Raw genomic sequence first — 16,505 nt, 5'->3', positions numbered from 1 at the left:
AAATTTTTTATTTTTAAAATCATCCGCAACAAATAGTTCAAATAATCGATATATCAATATATCGCCCAGGCCTAGCTGCAACACGTTTCAAAGAAGCTGGGACAGTGTATGTTCACCACTGTGTTACATCACCTTTCCTCTAACAACACTCAGTAAGTGTTTGGGAACTGAGGACACTAATTGTTGAAGCTTGTAGGTGGAATTCTTTCCCATTCTTGCTTGATGTACAACTCTCAGTTGTTCAACAGTCCGGGGTCTCCGTTGTCGTATTTTGCGCTTCATAATGTGCCACACATTTTCAGTGGGCGACAGGTCTGGACTGTAGGCAGGCCAGTCTAGTACCCGCACTCTTTTACTACGAAGCCATGCTGTTGTAACACGTGCAGAATGTGGCTTGGCATTGTCTTGCTGAAATACGCAGGGACGTCCCTGAAAAAGACATTGCTTGGATGGCAGCATGTGTTGCTCCAAAACCTGGATGTACCTTCAGCGTTGATGGTGCCATCACAGATGTGTAAGTGTCCATGCCATGGGCACTAACACCCCCATACCATCACAGATGCTGGCTTTGAACTTTGTGCTGGTAACAATCTGGAAGGTCTTTTTCCTTTTTGTCCAGAGGACACAATGTCCATGATTTCCAAAAACATTTGAAATGTGGACTCATCAGACACAGCACACTTTTCCACTTTGTGTCTGTCCATTCAAATGAGCTCGGGCCCAGAGAAGGCGGCGGCATTCTGGATGTTGTTGATGTATGGCTTTCGCTTTGCATGGTAGAGTTTTAATGGCACTTGTAGATGTAGCGACAAACTGTTAACTGACAATGGTTTCCTGAAGTGTTCCTGAGCCCACACGGTAAGATCCTTTACAATGATGTCGGTTTTAATGCAGTGCGCCTGAGGGATCGAAGGTCACGGGCATTCAATGTTGGTTTTCCGCCTTGCTGCTTACGTGTAGAAAGTTCTCCAGATTCTCTGAATCTTCTGATTATTATGACTGTAGATGATGGAATCCCTAAATTCCTTGCAATTGAGCATTGAGAAACATTGTTCTTAAACTGTTGGACTATTTTTTCATGCAGTTGTTCACAAAGTGGTGATCCTCACCCATCTTGTTGTGAATGGCTGAGCCTTTTGGAGATGCTCCTTTTATACCCAATCATGACACTCGAATTTTCAATTAGGTGTTCTTTGAGCATTCATGTAAAGAAAATACGCGTCTCAGACTAATTGTCATGGAAACCGGTCTGATATGGGGAAATATCCAACCGGTAATCAGCCAATCAGAGCGCGTGTAGTGTTGCAGCCATATAATAATAGGGTGTATATGATAACAAGAACCTACGCAATTTCTAAATAGAACGGATCGCTGTTGTTTACTTCCTCCTTTCCGGCGCATGCGCACACAGACCGGGAGGCAGAAAACTCCAGGCTCCAAGCAGATACGGTGAGAAATCGTACGGAAAGATGACTTCAGATGACAACTCTTGATCCCGAAGATCGAAAGCAATATTGTGATAAATTAAATCTTGGAGACGACGACCATGAAGGCTTTCAAGTTTTTGGAGGCATACCATTATTTTATCAGTGGTCACGTGAGGGAATGCCGTTATCAGCCTGCTGCTGCAGATGCTGATGTTTGTCTGCGATCTTTCTGCTGTCTGGTTCCGTCTCTGTGGGCTGAATGCAGCTGCAGGACGTGCTTTGAAGTTAGCCAAGTCCGTAAATCCAAAAAGAAGCCTGGATAAAAAGCTAAAGGCATTATTGGGGAAAAGTGAAAAGTGGGTTGTTTTATGATTTAAGGGTGCTGAATCTATTTAGCTTACAGTAGTGTCAGAATAATAGTAGTGCTATGTGACTAAAAAGATTAATCTGGGTTTTGAGTATATTTCTTATTGTTACATGGGAAACAAGGTACCAGTAGATTCAGTAGATTCTGACAAATCCAACAAGACCAAGCATTCATGATATGCACACGCTTAAGGCTATGAAATTGGGCTATTATGTAGTAAAAAAAAAAAGTAGAAAAGGGGGTGTTCACAATAATAGTAGTGTGGCATTCAGTCAGTGAGTTCGTCAATTTTGTGAAACAAACAGGTGTGAATCAGGTGTCCCTTAATCAGGTGTCCCCTACTATTATTCTGAACACTACTGTATATGCCAAGCTGTAAAATTGGTCATTTACTCGTATGTTATGGTCAGGGATCCAGGCGGGACCGGACCGGTACTTGGTGATGTACTTAACATTCCCAGCTTTTCCCACCTCCTATTCTGACCGGAGGGTGCCACATGGCACTGCTGGGGTAATTTACATCTCATTAGGCCACCTTTTCTTATGTTCCATATGTAAGTGCAGCCATTAGATTGGAATGTGCCAGTACCAGTTACTGGCAGTTTGAGCTTTCTGCTCAAGCTTGCATTCTGACTTTGAGAAAGTCATACAAGTAAGTAAGTTTTCCATCAGATGTGTCGTACAAATATGGAATGATAAAAGGAATGTAACAGAGAGCTCATCATTATTGCAAACTTTTAAAAGAAAACTGCCTTTATATTTAATTCATGAAGCTTAGTTTTGTTTTTTAAATCTTTAATTTGTTCAATTTTTTGTCTTTTTTTTTTTTTATTTGTATGCATGCATAACACTTCTGACTTTGAGAAAGTCATAATGCAAGCTTGAGCAGAAAGCTCAAACTGCCAGTAACTGGTACTGGCACATTCCAATCTAATGGCTGCACTTACATTTGAAACATAAGAACAGGTTCATAAGAAAAGGTGGCCTAATGAGTTGTGAATTACCCCAGCAGTGCCATTTGGCACCACCTTATCACTTCCTGTATATCACTTCCTGTTCCGGAGCACAGCGGTGTTTTGCTGTATCTGTTAGCTGTTTAATCTGCGCAGTTAGATTGATCTAGATAACTACATAACGATTTGTTTCACAGTGTAATCTTCACGTGCCTTAACTAAAGCACTCCCTCTGCTGAATCACCTCTAAATTATTTACACATTATTCACTTTGTGTGTTTTTAGGAATCCGCTAGCTTAGCGCAGCTACTAGCTCTTAGCCGGTTTAGCATGGCGGCTCTCCTGTCTCTCCCGCACTTTTCTGCTCTGGGTGTGAAATGTTTAGTTATTCCTCGGCCTCCTTTAGCAGTTCCCTCCGTTCGTTCCACTCCGGCAGATCCCGAGCAGCCGGGAAAGCAGGCCGACTGGGTGACTGTGAGGAGGAAGCATAGTCCTAAACAGAAGGCCCGTGTACACCGCCAACCCCTTCACATTTCTAACCGTTTTTCCCCACTCGGCAACACACCCGCTGAGGATCAAACTCTGGTTATTGGCGAATCTGTTTTGAGAACTGTGAAGTTAGTGACACCAGCAACCATAGTCAATTGTCTTCCGGGGGCCAGAGCAGGCGACATTGAAGGAAATTTGAAACTGCTGGCTAAGGCTAAGCGTAAATTTGGTAAGATTGTAATTCACGTCGGCAATAATGACACCTGGTTACGCCAATCGGAGGTCACTAAAATTAACATTGAATCGGTGTGTAACTTTGCAAAAACAATGTCGGACTCTGTAGTTTTCTCTGGGCCCCTCCCCAATCGGACCGGAGTGACATGTTTAGCCGCATGTTCTCCTTGAATTGCTGGCTGTCTGAGCGGTGTCCAAAAAATGAGGTGGGCTTCATAGAATTGGCAAAGCTTCTGGGGAAAACCTGGTCTTGTTAGGAGAGACGGCATCCATCCCACTTTGGATGGAGCAGCTCTCATTTCTAGAAATCTGGCAAATTTTCTTAAATCCTCCAAAGCGTGACTATCCAGGGTTGGGAGCAGGAAGCAGAGTTACTCTTACACACCTCTCTGCAGCTTCTCTCCCCTCCCCCCCTCAACACCTCCGAGTCACACTATCTGCAGAACGCTTGTAGCACGGGCCGAGGCGGAGGATTAGCAGCAATCTTCCATTCCAGCTTATTAATTAATCAAAAACCCACACAGAGCTTTAATTCATTTGAAAGCTTGACTCTTAGTCTTGTCCATCCAATTTGGAAGTCCCAAAAACCAGTTTATTTGTTATATCTATCGTCCACCTGGTCGTTACTGTGAGTTTCTCTGTGAATTTTCAGACCTTTTGTCTGACTTACTGCTTAGCTCAGATAAGATAATTATAGTGGGCGATTTTAACCCACACAGATGCTGAGAATGACAGCCTCAACACTGCATTTAATTATTATTAGACTCTATTGGCTTTGCTCAAAAAGTAAATGAGTCCACCCACCACTTTAATCATATCTTAGATCTTGTTCTGACTTATGGTATGGAAATAGAAGACTTAACAGTATTCCCTGAAAACTCCCTTCTGTCTGATCATTTCTTAATAACATTTACATTTACTCTGATGGACTACCCAGCAGTGGGGAATAAGTTTCATTACACTAGAAGTCTTTCAGAAAGCGCTGTAACTAGGTTTAAGGATATGATTCCTTCTTTATGTTCTCTAATGCCATATACCAACACAGTGCAGAGTAGCTACCTAAACTCTGTAAGTGAGATAGAGTATCTCGTCAATAGTTTTACATCCTCATTGAAGACAACTTTGGATGCTGTAGCTCCTCTGAAAAAGAGAGGTTTAAATCAGAAGTGTCTGACTCCGTGGTATAACTCACAAACTCGTAGCTTAAAGCAGATAACCCGTAAGTTGGAGAGGAAATGGCGTCTCACTAATTTAGAAGATCTTAGCCTGGAAAAAGAGTCTGTTGCTCTATAAAAAAGCCCTCCGTAAAAGTAGGACATCTTTCTACTCATCACTAATTGAAGAAAATAAGAACAACCCCAGGTTTCTTTTCAGCACTGTAGCCAGGCTGACAAAGAGTCAGAGCTCTATTGAGCCGAGTATCATCAATCAATCAATTTTTTTATATAGCGCCAAATCACAACAAACAGTTGCCCCAAGGCGCTTTATATTGTAAGGCAAGGCCATACAATAATTATGTAAAACCCCAACGGTCAAACGACCCCCTGTGAGCAAGCACTTGGCTACAGTGGGAAGGAAAAACTCCCTTTAACAGGAAGAAACCTCCAGCAGAACCAGGCTCAGGGAGGGGCAGTCTTCTGCTGGGACTGGTTGGGGCTGAGGGAGAGAACCAGGAAAAAGACATGCTGTGGAGGGGAGCAGAGATCGATCACTAATGATTAAATGAGTGGTGCATACAGAGCAAAAAGAGAAAGAAACAGTGTGTTGTGTGGGCCGCTGAAGAGGAGGTACTGCTGGCCCACCACCACCAGAGGGCGCCCTGCCTGGAGTGCGGGCTCCAGGCACCAGAGGGTGCTGCCGCATCATGGGAGTAATCTGGGTGACAGCTGTCACCCATCACCAAACACAGCTGTTCCACTCAGCACCGAGGTATATCAGGAGGACGGCGTCTCCACCTCAGTGCCGAGATATCACCTAAGACCAAGGTAGTATTCTCTGCAGGTATACTTTGCATTTACTTAAGACTGTCAAAACTGTTTTTCAGGACTGGTGATACTAAGAACCTTATTCCTTGGATAAGTACTCACCTTCCTGCTGAACTTTGTCAAGAGGTGGAGACGGCTTCCCCCTCTCTGTAACTGGGTGCGTTCATCCACTCCTGTGTGTTGTTGCTCTCTCCTGCCAGCAGTACCGGATCCGACGAGCGGAGGCAGTGGCCACCTGGGAAGTCGGGACTTGGCGGTTCCAGTATTTCCAGGGTTCGGTGGCAGAGGAGATCTGGGTGGTTCCGGTTCGACTGAGACGGACGTCTCCTACCTTCGAGCCTGCCCACACGACACCAGCGGATTCGACCCTAAATTGTGTTTGTTGTATTACTCTTGCTTGTTCAGTAGTAAATCTTGTTATTTACTTTCTCCATTGTCCGTTCATTGCGCCCCTGTTGTGGGTCCGTGTTCCAACACTTTCACAACACAGTGCATCATGGGAACCCCCAGCAGTCTACGTCTATAGCAGCATAACTAAGGGATGGTTCAGGGTCACCTGATCCAGCCCTAACTATAAGCTTTAGCAAAAAGGAAAGTTTTAAGCCTAATCTTAAAAGTAGAGAGGGTGTCTGTCTCCCTGATCTGAATTGGGAGCTGGTTCCACAGGAGAGGAGCCTGAAAGCTGAAGGCTCTGCCTCCCATTCTACTCTTACAAACCCTAGGAACTACAAGTAAGCCTGCAGTCTGAGAGCGAAGCGCTCTATTGGGGTGATATGGTACTACAAGGTCCCTAAGATAAGATGGGACCTGATTATTCAAAACCTTATAAGTAAGAAGAAGAATTTTAAATTCTATTCTAGAATTAACAGGAAGCCAATGAAGAGAGGCCAATATGGGTGAGATATGCTCTCTCCTTCTAGTCCCCGTCAGTACTCTAGCTGCAGCATTTTGAATTAACTGAAGGCTTTTTAGGGAACTTTTAGGACAACCTGATAATAATGAATTACAATAGTCCAGCCTAGAGGAAATAAATGCATGAATTAGTTTTTCAGCATCACTCTGAGACAAGACCTTTCTGATTTTAGAGATATTGCGTAAATGCAAAAAAGCAGTCCTACATATTTGTTTAATATGCGCTTTGAATGACATATCCTGATCAAAAATGACTCCAAGATTTCTCACAGTATTACTAGAGGTCAGGGTAATGCCATCCAGAGTAAGGATCTGGTTAGACACCATGTTTCTAAGATTTGTGGGGCCAAGTACAATAACTTCAGTTTTATCTGAGTTTAAAAGCAGGAAATTAGAGGTCATCCATGTCTTTATGTCTGTAAGACAATCCTGCAGTTTAGCTAATTGGTGTGTGTCCTCTGGCTTCATGGATAGATAAAGCTGGGTATCATCTGCGTAACAATGAAAATTTAAGCAATACCGTCTAATAATACTGCAAGTGAATAAAATTGGTCCTAGCACAGAACCTTGTGGAACTCCATAATTAACTTTAGTCTGTGAAGAAGATTCCCCATTTACATGAACAAATTGTAATCTATTAGACAAATATGATTCAAACCACCGCAGCGCAGTGCCTTTAATACCTATGGCATGCTCTAATCTCTGTAATAAAATTTTATGGTCAACAGTCAAAAGCAGCACTGAGGTCTAACAGAACAAGCACAGAGATGAGTCCACTGTCCGAGGCCATAAGAAGATCATTTGTAACCTTCACTAATGCTGTTTCTGTACTATGATGAATTCTAAAACCTGACTGAAACTCTTCAAATAGACCATTCCTCTGCAGATGATCAGTTAGCTGTTTTACAACTACCCTTTCAAGAATTTTTGAGAGAAAAGGAAGGTTGGAGATTGGCCTATAATTAGCTAAGATAGCTGGGTCAAGTGATGGCTTTTTAAGTAATGGTTTAATTACTGCCACCTTAAAAGCCTGTGGTACATAGCCAACTAACAAAGATAGATTGATCATATTTAAGATCGAAGCATTAAATAATGGTAGGGCTTCCTTGAGCAGCCTGGTAGGAATGGGGTCTAATAAACATGTTGATGGTTTGGATGAAGTAACTAATGAAAATAACTCAGACAGAACAATCGGAGAGAAAGAGTCTAACCAAATACCGGCATCACTGAAAGCAGCCAAAGATAACGATACGTCTTTGGGATGGTTATGAGTAATTTTTTCTCTAATAGTTAAAATTTTGTTAGCAGAAAGTCATGAAGTCATTACTAGTTAAAGTTAATGGAATACTCAGCTCAATAGAGCTCTGACTCTTTGTCAGCCTGGCTACAGTGCTGAAAAGAAACCTGGGGTTGTTCTTATTTTCTTCAATTAGTGATGAGTAGAAAGATGTCCTAGCTTTACGGAGGGCTTTTTTATAGAGCAACAGACTCTTTTTCCAGGCTAAGTGAAGATCTTCTAAATTAGTGAGACGCCATTTCCTCTCCAACTTACGGGTTATCTGCTTTAAGCTACGAGTTTGTGAGTTATACCACGGAGTCAGGCACTTCTGATTTAAAGCTCGCTTTTTCAGAGGAGCTACAGCATCCAAAGTTGTCTTCAATGAGGATGTAAAACTATTGACGAGATACTCTATCTCACTTACAGAGTTTAGGTAGCTACTCTGCACTGTGTTGGTATATGGCATTAGAGAACATAAAGAAGGAATCATATCCTTAAACCTAGTTACAGCGCTTTCTGAAAGACTTCTAGTGTAATGAAACTTATTCCTCACTGCTGGGTAGTCCATCAGAGTAAATGTAAATGTTATTAAGAAATGATCAGACAGAAGGGAGTTTTCAGGGAATACTGTTAAGTCTTCTATTTCCCATACCATAAGTCAGAACAAGATCTAAGATATGATTAAAGTGGTGGGTGGACTCATTTACTTTTTGAGCAAAGCCAATAGAGTCTAATAATAGATTAAATGCAGTGCTGAGGCTGTCATTCTCAGCATCTGTGTGGATGTTAAAATCGCCCACTATAATTTATCTATCTGAGCTAAGCACTAAGTCAGACAAAAGGTCTGAAAATTCCACAGAGAAACTCACAGTAACGACCAGGTGGACGATAGATAAAACAAATAAAACTGGTTTTTGGGACTTCCAATTTGGATGGACAAGACTAGAGTCAAGCTTTCAAATGAATTAAAGCTCTGTCTGGGTTTTTGATTAATTAATAAGCTGGAATGGAAGATTGCTGCTAATCCTCCGCCCCGGCCCGTGCTACGAGCATTCTGACAGTTAGTGTGACTCGGGGGTGTTGACTCATTTAAACTAACATATTCATCCTGCTGTAACCAGGTTTCTGTAAGGCAGAATAAATCAATATGTTGATCAATTATTATATCATTTACCAACAGGGACTTAGAAGAGAGAGACCTAATGTTTAATAGACCACATTTAACTGCTTTAGTCTGTGGTGCAGTTGAAGGTGCTATATTATTTTTTCTTTTTGAATTTTTATGCTTAAATAGATTTTTGCTGGTTATTGTAGTCTGGGAGCAGGCACCGTCTCTACGGGGATGGGGTAATGAGGGGATGGCAGGGGGAGAGAAGCTGCAGAGAGGTGTGTAAGACTACAACTCTGCTTCCTGGTCCCCAACCCTGGATAGTCACGGTTTGGAGGATTTAAGAAAATTGGCCAGATTTCTAGAAATGAGAGCTGCTCCATCTAAAGTGGGATGGATGCCGTCTCTCCTAACAAGACCAGGTTTTCCCCAGAAGCTTTGCCAATTATCTATGAAGCCCACCTCATTTTTTGGACACCACTCAGACAGCCAGCAATTCAAGGAGAACATGCGGCTAAACATGTCACTCCCGGTCCGATTGGGGAGGGGCCCAGAGAAACTACAGAGTCCGACATTGTTTTTGCAAAGTTACACACCGATTTAATGTTAATTTTAGTGACCTCCGATTGGCGTAACCGGGTGTCATTACTGCCGACGTGAATTACAATCTTACCAAATTTACGCTTAGCCTTAGCCAGCAGTTTCAAATTTCCTTCAATGTCGCCTGCTCTGGCCCCCGGAAGACAATTGACTATGGTTGCTGGTGTCGCTAACTTCACATTTCGCAAAACAGAGTCGCCAATAACCAGAGTTTGATCCTCGGCGGGTGTGTCGTCGAGTGGGGAAAAACGGTTAGAGATGTGAACGGGTTGCCGGTGTACACGGGGCTTCTGTTTAGGGCTACGCTTCCTCCTCACAGTCACCCAGTCGGCCTGCTTTCCCGGCTGCTCGGGATCTACCAGGGGGTAACTAACGGCGGCTAAGCTACCTTGGTCCGCACCGACTACAGGGGCCTGGCTAGCTGTAGAATTTTCCACGGTGCGGAGCCGAGTCTCCAATTCGCCCAGCCTGGCCTCCAAAGCTACGAATAAGCTACACTTATTACAAGTACATTACTGCTAAAGGAGGCCGAGGAATAACTAAACATTTCACACCCAGAGCAGAAAAGTGCGGGAGAGACAGGAGAAGCCGCCATGCTAAATCGGCTAAGAGCTAGTAGCTACGCTAAGCTACCGGATTCCTAAAAACACGCAAAGTGAATAATGTGTAAATAATTTAGAGGTGATTCAGCAGAAGGAGTGCTTTAGTTAAGGCACGTAAAGATTACACTGGGAACACAAATCGTAATCTAGATAACTAGATCAATCTAACTGCGCAGATTAAACAGCTAACAGATACAGAAAAACACCGCTGTGCTCCGGAACAGGAAGTGATACAATACCGCAGTGAGAGCCAACCACCAGTGTATTCCTTTAACTTTAACTAGTAATGACTTCATGACTTTCTTTGCTAATAAAATTTTAACTATTAGAGAAAAAATTACTCATAACCATCCCAAAGACATATCGTTATCTTTGGCTGCTTTCAGTGATGCCGGTATTTGGTTAGACTCTTTCTCTCCGGTTGTTCTGTCTGAGTTATTTTCATTAGTTACTTCATCCAACCATCAACATGTTTATTAGACCCCATTCCTACCAGGCTGCTCAAGGAAGCCCTACCATTATTTAATGCTTCGATCTTAAATATGATCAATCTATCTTTGTTAGTTGGTTATGTACCACAGGCTTTTAAGGTGGCAGTAATTAAACCATTACTTAAAAAGCCATCACTTGACCCAGCTATCTTAGCTAATTATAGGCCAATCTCCAACCTTCCTTTTCTCTCAAAAATTCTTGAAAGGGTAGTTGTAAAACAGCTAACTGATCATCTGCAGAGGAATGGTCTATTTGAAGAGTTTCAGTCAGGTTTTAGAACTCATCATAGTACAGAAACAGCATTAGTGAAGGTTACAAATGATCTTCTTATGGCCTCGGACTGTGCTTGTTCTGTTAGACCTCAGTGCTGCTTTTGATACTGTTGACCATAAATTTTATTACAGAGATTAGAGCATGCCATAGGTATTAAAGGCACTGTGCTGTGGTGGTTTGAATCATATTTGTCTAATAGATTACAATTTGTTCATGTAAATGGGGAATCTTCTTCACAGACTAAAGTTAATTATGGAGTTCCACAAGGTTCTGTGCTAGGACCAATTTTATTCACTTTATACATGCTTCCCTTAGGTAGTATATTAGACGGTATTGCTTAAATTTCATTGTTACGCAGATGATACCCAGCTTTATCTATCCATGAAGCCAGAGGACACACACCAATTAGCTAACTGCAGGATTGTCTTACAGACATAAAGACCATGGATGACCTCTAATTTCCTGCTTTTAAACTCAGATAAAAACTGAAGTTATTGTACTTGGCCCCACAAATCTTAGAAACATGGTGTCTAACCAGATCCTTACTCTGGATGGCATTACCCTGACCTCTAGTAATACTGTGAGAAATCTTGGAGTCATTTTTGATCAGGATATGTCATCAAAGCGCATATTAAACAATATGTATGACTGCTTTTTTGCATTTACGCAATATCTCTAAAATCAGAAAGGTCTTGTCTCAGAGTGATGCTGAAAAACTATTCATGCATTTATTCCTCTAGGCTGGACTATTGTAATTCATTATATCAGGTTGTCCTAAAGTTCCCTAAAAAGCCTTCAGTTAATTCAAATGCTGCAGCTAGAGTACTGACGGGGACTAGAAGGAGAGAGCATATCTCACCCATATTGGCCTCTCTTCATGGCTTCCTGTTAATTCTAGAATAGAATTTAAAATTCTTCTTCTTACTTATAAGGTTTTGAGTAATCAGGTCCCATCTTATCTTAGGGACCTCGTAGTACCATATCACCCCAATAGAGCGCTTCGCTCTCAGACTGCAGGCTTACTTGTAGTTCCTAGGGTTTGTAAGAGTAGAATGGGAGGCAGAGCCTTCAGCTTTCAGGCTCCTCTCCTGTGGAACCAGCTCCCAATTCAGATCAGGGAGACAGACACCCTCTCTACTTTTAAGATTAGGCTTAAAACTTTCCTTTTTGCTAAAGCTTATAGTTAGGGCTGGATCAGGTGACCCTGATCATCCCTTAGTTATGCTGCTATAGACTTAGACTGCTGGGGGGTTCCCATGATGCACTGTTTCTTTCTCTTTTTGCTCTGTATGCACCACTCTGCATTTAATCATTAGTGATCGATCTCTGCTCCCCTCCACAGCCTGTCTTTTTCCTGATTCTCTCCCTCAGCCCCAACCAGTCCCAGCAGAAGACTGCCCCTCCCTGAGCCTGGTTCTGCTGGAGGTTTCTTCCTGTTAAAAGGGAGTTTTTCCTTCCCACTGTAGCCAAGTGCTTGCTCACAGGGGGTCATTTTGACCGTTGGGGTTTTACATAATTATTGTATGGCCTTGCCTTACAATATAAAGCACCTTGGGGCAACTGTTTGTTGTGATTTGGCGCTATATAAAAAAATTGATTGATTGATTGATCTTTTTAGTCACATAGCACTACTATTATTCTGAACACTACTGTATATTTGATCACAACCCGCTCACTAGAGCCCTGATTTTCACAGTTCACGTGGTACTCAGGTCAGGTCGCAGCATCACACTTTACTTACGTAGTAGCGGTTGGCAATTGTGCACTTTAATTATAATCTGAACGGCCCAAGGCACGCTGCGTGTGAGTTAAGGCACGCATTTTTCAGTTAAAATGCACCTGCTGTGTGTCAGTGTTGCAGTGATCTGACCTGCTGTCCCCCTTTATCATCATTCACTTGAGTCTCATGAATGTCACAAATTGCTCTCTGAAAATTAATGATGACAACATACAAACAAATGCAACACAACTTAATGTACCTTAACTAAAGGGACATGAAATCTACAATGCCATGGATAAAACTCATCTCTATGACCCGTGTGTAGAGCAGGGAACTCAGCTAGTTGTTATCTACAGTGAGGAAAATAAGTATTTGAACACCCTGCGGTTTTGCAAGTTCTCCCACTTAGAAATCATGGAGGGGTCTGAAATTTTCGTCTTAGGTGCATGTCCACTGTGAGAGACATAATCTAAAAAAAAAAAAAAATCCGGAAATCACAATGTATGATTTTTTTTTAATAATTTATTTTGTATCGACAGAAGTCAGTCTACCAGACCAAAATTTTAGCTGAGGAAGCTTCTGCGATTTGAAGCGAAAACGTCCTCGCATTAAGCAACCCAGTCCAGTCAAAGATTCAAGCTTCTCTACTATGGAAACCACCTGGACAACTGAGAGCCTACACAGAAATTTATTTGTATGTTACTGCTGCAAATAAGTATTTGAACACCTGTGAAAATCAATGTTAATATTTGGTACAGTAGCCTTTGTTTGCAATTACAGAGGTCAAATGTTTCCTGTAGTTTTTCACCAGGTTTAAACACACTGCAGCAGGGATTTTGGTCCAGTCCTCCATACAGATCTTCTATAAATCTTTCAGGTTTTGAGTTTCAGCTCCCTCCAAAGATTTTCTATTGAGTTCAGGTCTGGAGACTGGCCAGGCCACTCCAGGACCTTAAAATGCTTCTTACAGAGCCCCTCCTTAGTTGCCCTGGCTGTGTGTTTGGGGTCATTATCATGCTGAAGATCCAGCCATGACCCATCTTCAATGCTCTTACTGAGGGAAGGAGGTTGTTTGCCAAAATCTCACAATACATGACCCCATCCATCCTCCCTTCAATACGGTGCAGTCGTCCTGTCCCCTTTACGGAAGAGCACCCCCAGAGTATGATGTTTCCACCCCCATGCTTCACGGTTGGGATGGTTTTCTTGGGGTTGTTCTCATCCTCTAAACATGGTAAGTGGAGTTGATTCCAAAAAGCTCTATTCTGGTCTCATCTGACCACATGACCTTCTCCCATGCCTCCTCTGGATCATCCAGATGGTCACTGGTGAACTTCAAACGGGCCTGGACATGTGCTGGCTTGAGCAGGGGGACCTTGGCTGCCCTGCAGGATTTTAAACCAGACAGCTCATGTGTTACTAATGTAATCTTTGTGACTGTGGTCCCAGCTCTCTTCAGGTCATTGACCAGGTCCTCCTGTGTAGTTCTGAGCTTTCTCAGAATCATCCTTACCCCACAAAGTGAGATCTTGCATGAAATCCCAGACTGAGGGAGACTGACAGTCATCTTGTGTTTCTTCCACTTTCTAATAAATAATCATAACAGTTGTTGTCTTCTACCAAGCTGCTTGCCTGTTGTCCTGTAGTCCATCCCAGCCTTGTGCAGGTCTACAGTTTTGTCCCTGGTGTCCTTAGACAGCTCTTTGGTCTTGGCTATGGTGGACAGGTTGGAGTGTGATTGATTGAGTGTGTGAACAGGTGTCTTTTATACAGGTAACAAGTTCAAACAGGTGCAATTAATACAGGTAAAGAGTGCAGAATAAGAGGGCTTCTTAAAGAAAAATTAACAGGTCTGTGAGAAACAGAATTCTTGCTGGTTGGTAGGTGTTCAAATACTTATTTGCAGCAGTAACATACAAATAGTAAGTCCCTTCGGCTGCTCCCTTGTTTGCACTTGGGGTCGCCACAGCAAATCCAAGGTGGATCTGCATGTTGAATTGGCACAAGTTTTACACCGGATGCCCTTCCTGATGCAACTCCACATTACATGGAGAAATGTGGCAGGGGTGGGATTTGAACTCGGAACCTTCTGAACTGAAACCAAGCGCATTAACCACTTGGCCACCACCCCTGCTCTAGCAGTAACATACAAATAAATTTAAAAAAATCATACATTGTGATTTACGGATTTTTTTTTTTTTTTTTAGATTATGTTTCTCACAGTGGACATGCACCTAAGATGAAAATTTCAGACCCCTCCATGATTTCTAAGTGGGAGAACTTACAAAATCGCAGGGTGTTCAAATACTTATTTTCCTCACTGTATGTGCGAAATTGTATTTTCTGTAACACAAAGACCAACTTAGAGAAAATCATCCATTTGTGCAAAAACTATAAAGGTGTCAAACATCTCAGACCAGCAACCTCGAAGACTAAAGGAGGTTCTTTCATTTTTACCTCAAACGTCAAAGCTTCTAATTTTGCCACGTAAATCTTAATGCTGATGACAGTTTAAGATGAAATGGAGTGAAACGTTGGTGAGAGTCAGCGGGAACTGCAGCCACATGGTTCTCGGTTCTCATTCCGGGTTTGAGTCTGAGTGGAGCTGCGGGATCAGTCTGATGTTGTCCAGCAGAGCAGAAGAAATTTAGCAAATATCACATTGACCATCAACATTTTCTTAGACTTCAAAGGTAAACAGTTTGGTGCTGTAGGGAAACCTGTCGGGAGGAGGGAGCTCGCAAAAACCGAGCGACTATGCGAAGAGACGAGTGAGGGAAGCCACCAAGACTCCCAGACAACTCTGCAGGACTTCTAGACTTCTGTGGCTGTGACTTCCTCCTGTCTCTCTAATCTCATAGTTATAAGAGTCTCATTAAGAGATAAAATCTAATAATTAAGAAAGTATTTTTTATTTTTATTTTATTTATTTATTCATTTCAAACATGTTCCATCATTAGCAAAGTTGACGAAAATTACAATATTTACATCTTCACATCAAAAGTTGAAGGCAGACCTAAAAACCTGGGGTGGCATGGTGGTTTAGTGGTTATTACTGATGCCTCACAGCAAGAAGGTCGTAGGATCGCTTCCCGCCCTTTCCGTGTGGAGTTTGCATGTTCTCCCGTGTCTGTGGGGTTTCCTCCAGTTTCCTAGACCATCACCTTCCCTAGAAGGTGGTCCCTAAGTGGTTAAGGCATTGGGCTTGAGACCAGAGGATCCTCTGTTCAAATCCCAGCCTGACTGGAAAATCACTAAGGGCCCTTGGGCAAGGTCTTCAATCTTCAGTCTTCAATGTGTAGTTAGTACCTTGCATGGCAGCACCTTCACATCGGGGTGAATGTGAGGCATTACTGTAAAGCGCTTTGAGCGTCTGATGCAGATGGAAAAGCGCAATATAAATGCAGTCCATTTACCACTTATTTACCATTTCCTCCCACAATCAAAACATGCTTATTTAGGGTCTGCTCCTTTCTCAGGTCGCGGGGACAACAGCTCCAGCAGGGAACCCCAGACTTCCCTTTCCTGGACCACCTCTGACTGGTGGATCCCAGGGCGTTCCCAGGCCAGTGTGGAGATATAATCTCTCCAACTAGTCCCGGGTCTTTCCCGAGGTCTCCTCTCAGATCTGCCTGCCTGGAACACCTCCCTAGGGAGGCACCCAGGAGGCATCCTTACCAGCTGTCCTAACCACCTCAGCTGGCTCCTTTCAATGCGAAGGAGCAGCGGCTCTACTCCGAGCTCCCCACAGATGACCGAACTACTCACCCTATCTCTAAGGGAGACACCAACCACCCTCCTGAGGAAGCCCATTTCGGCCACTTTACCCGCAGTCTAGTTCTTTTAGTCATGACCCAACCCTCATGACCATAGGTGAGAGTAGAAACAAAGATTGACCACTAGATCGAGAGCTTCATCTTTTGGCTCAGCTCCGTTTTCATCACAACAGTACAGTAGAGAGAATGTAACGCCATCCCTGCTGCACCGATTCTCCAGCCAATCTCATGCTCCATTGTCACCTCACTCGTGAACAAGACCCCAAGGTACTTGAACTCCTTCACTTG

Source organism: Thalassophryne amazonica, chromosome 10 (genome assembly GCF_902500255.1).
Source record: "Thalassophryne amazonica chromosome 10, fThaAma1.1, whole genome shotgun sequence".
In the NCBI taxonomy this organism is placed as follows: Eukaryota; Metazoa; Chordata; class Actinopteri; order Batrachoidiformes; family Batrachoididae; genus Thalassophryne; species Thalassophryne amazonica.
This window is presented reverse-complemented; position numbering follows the sequence as displayed.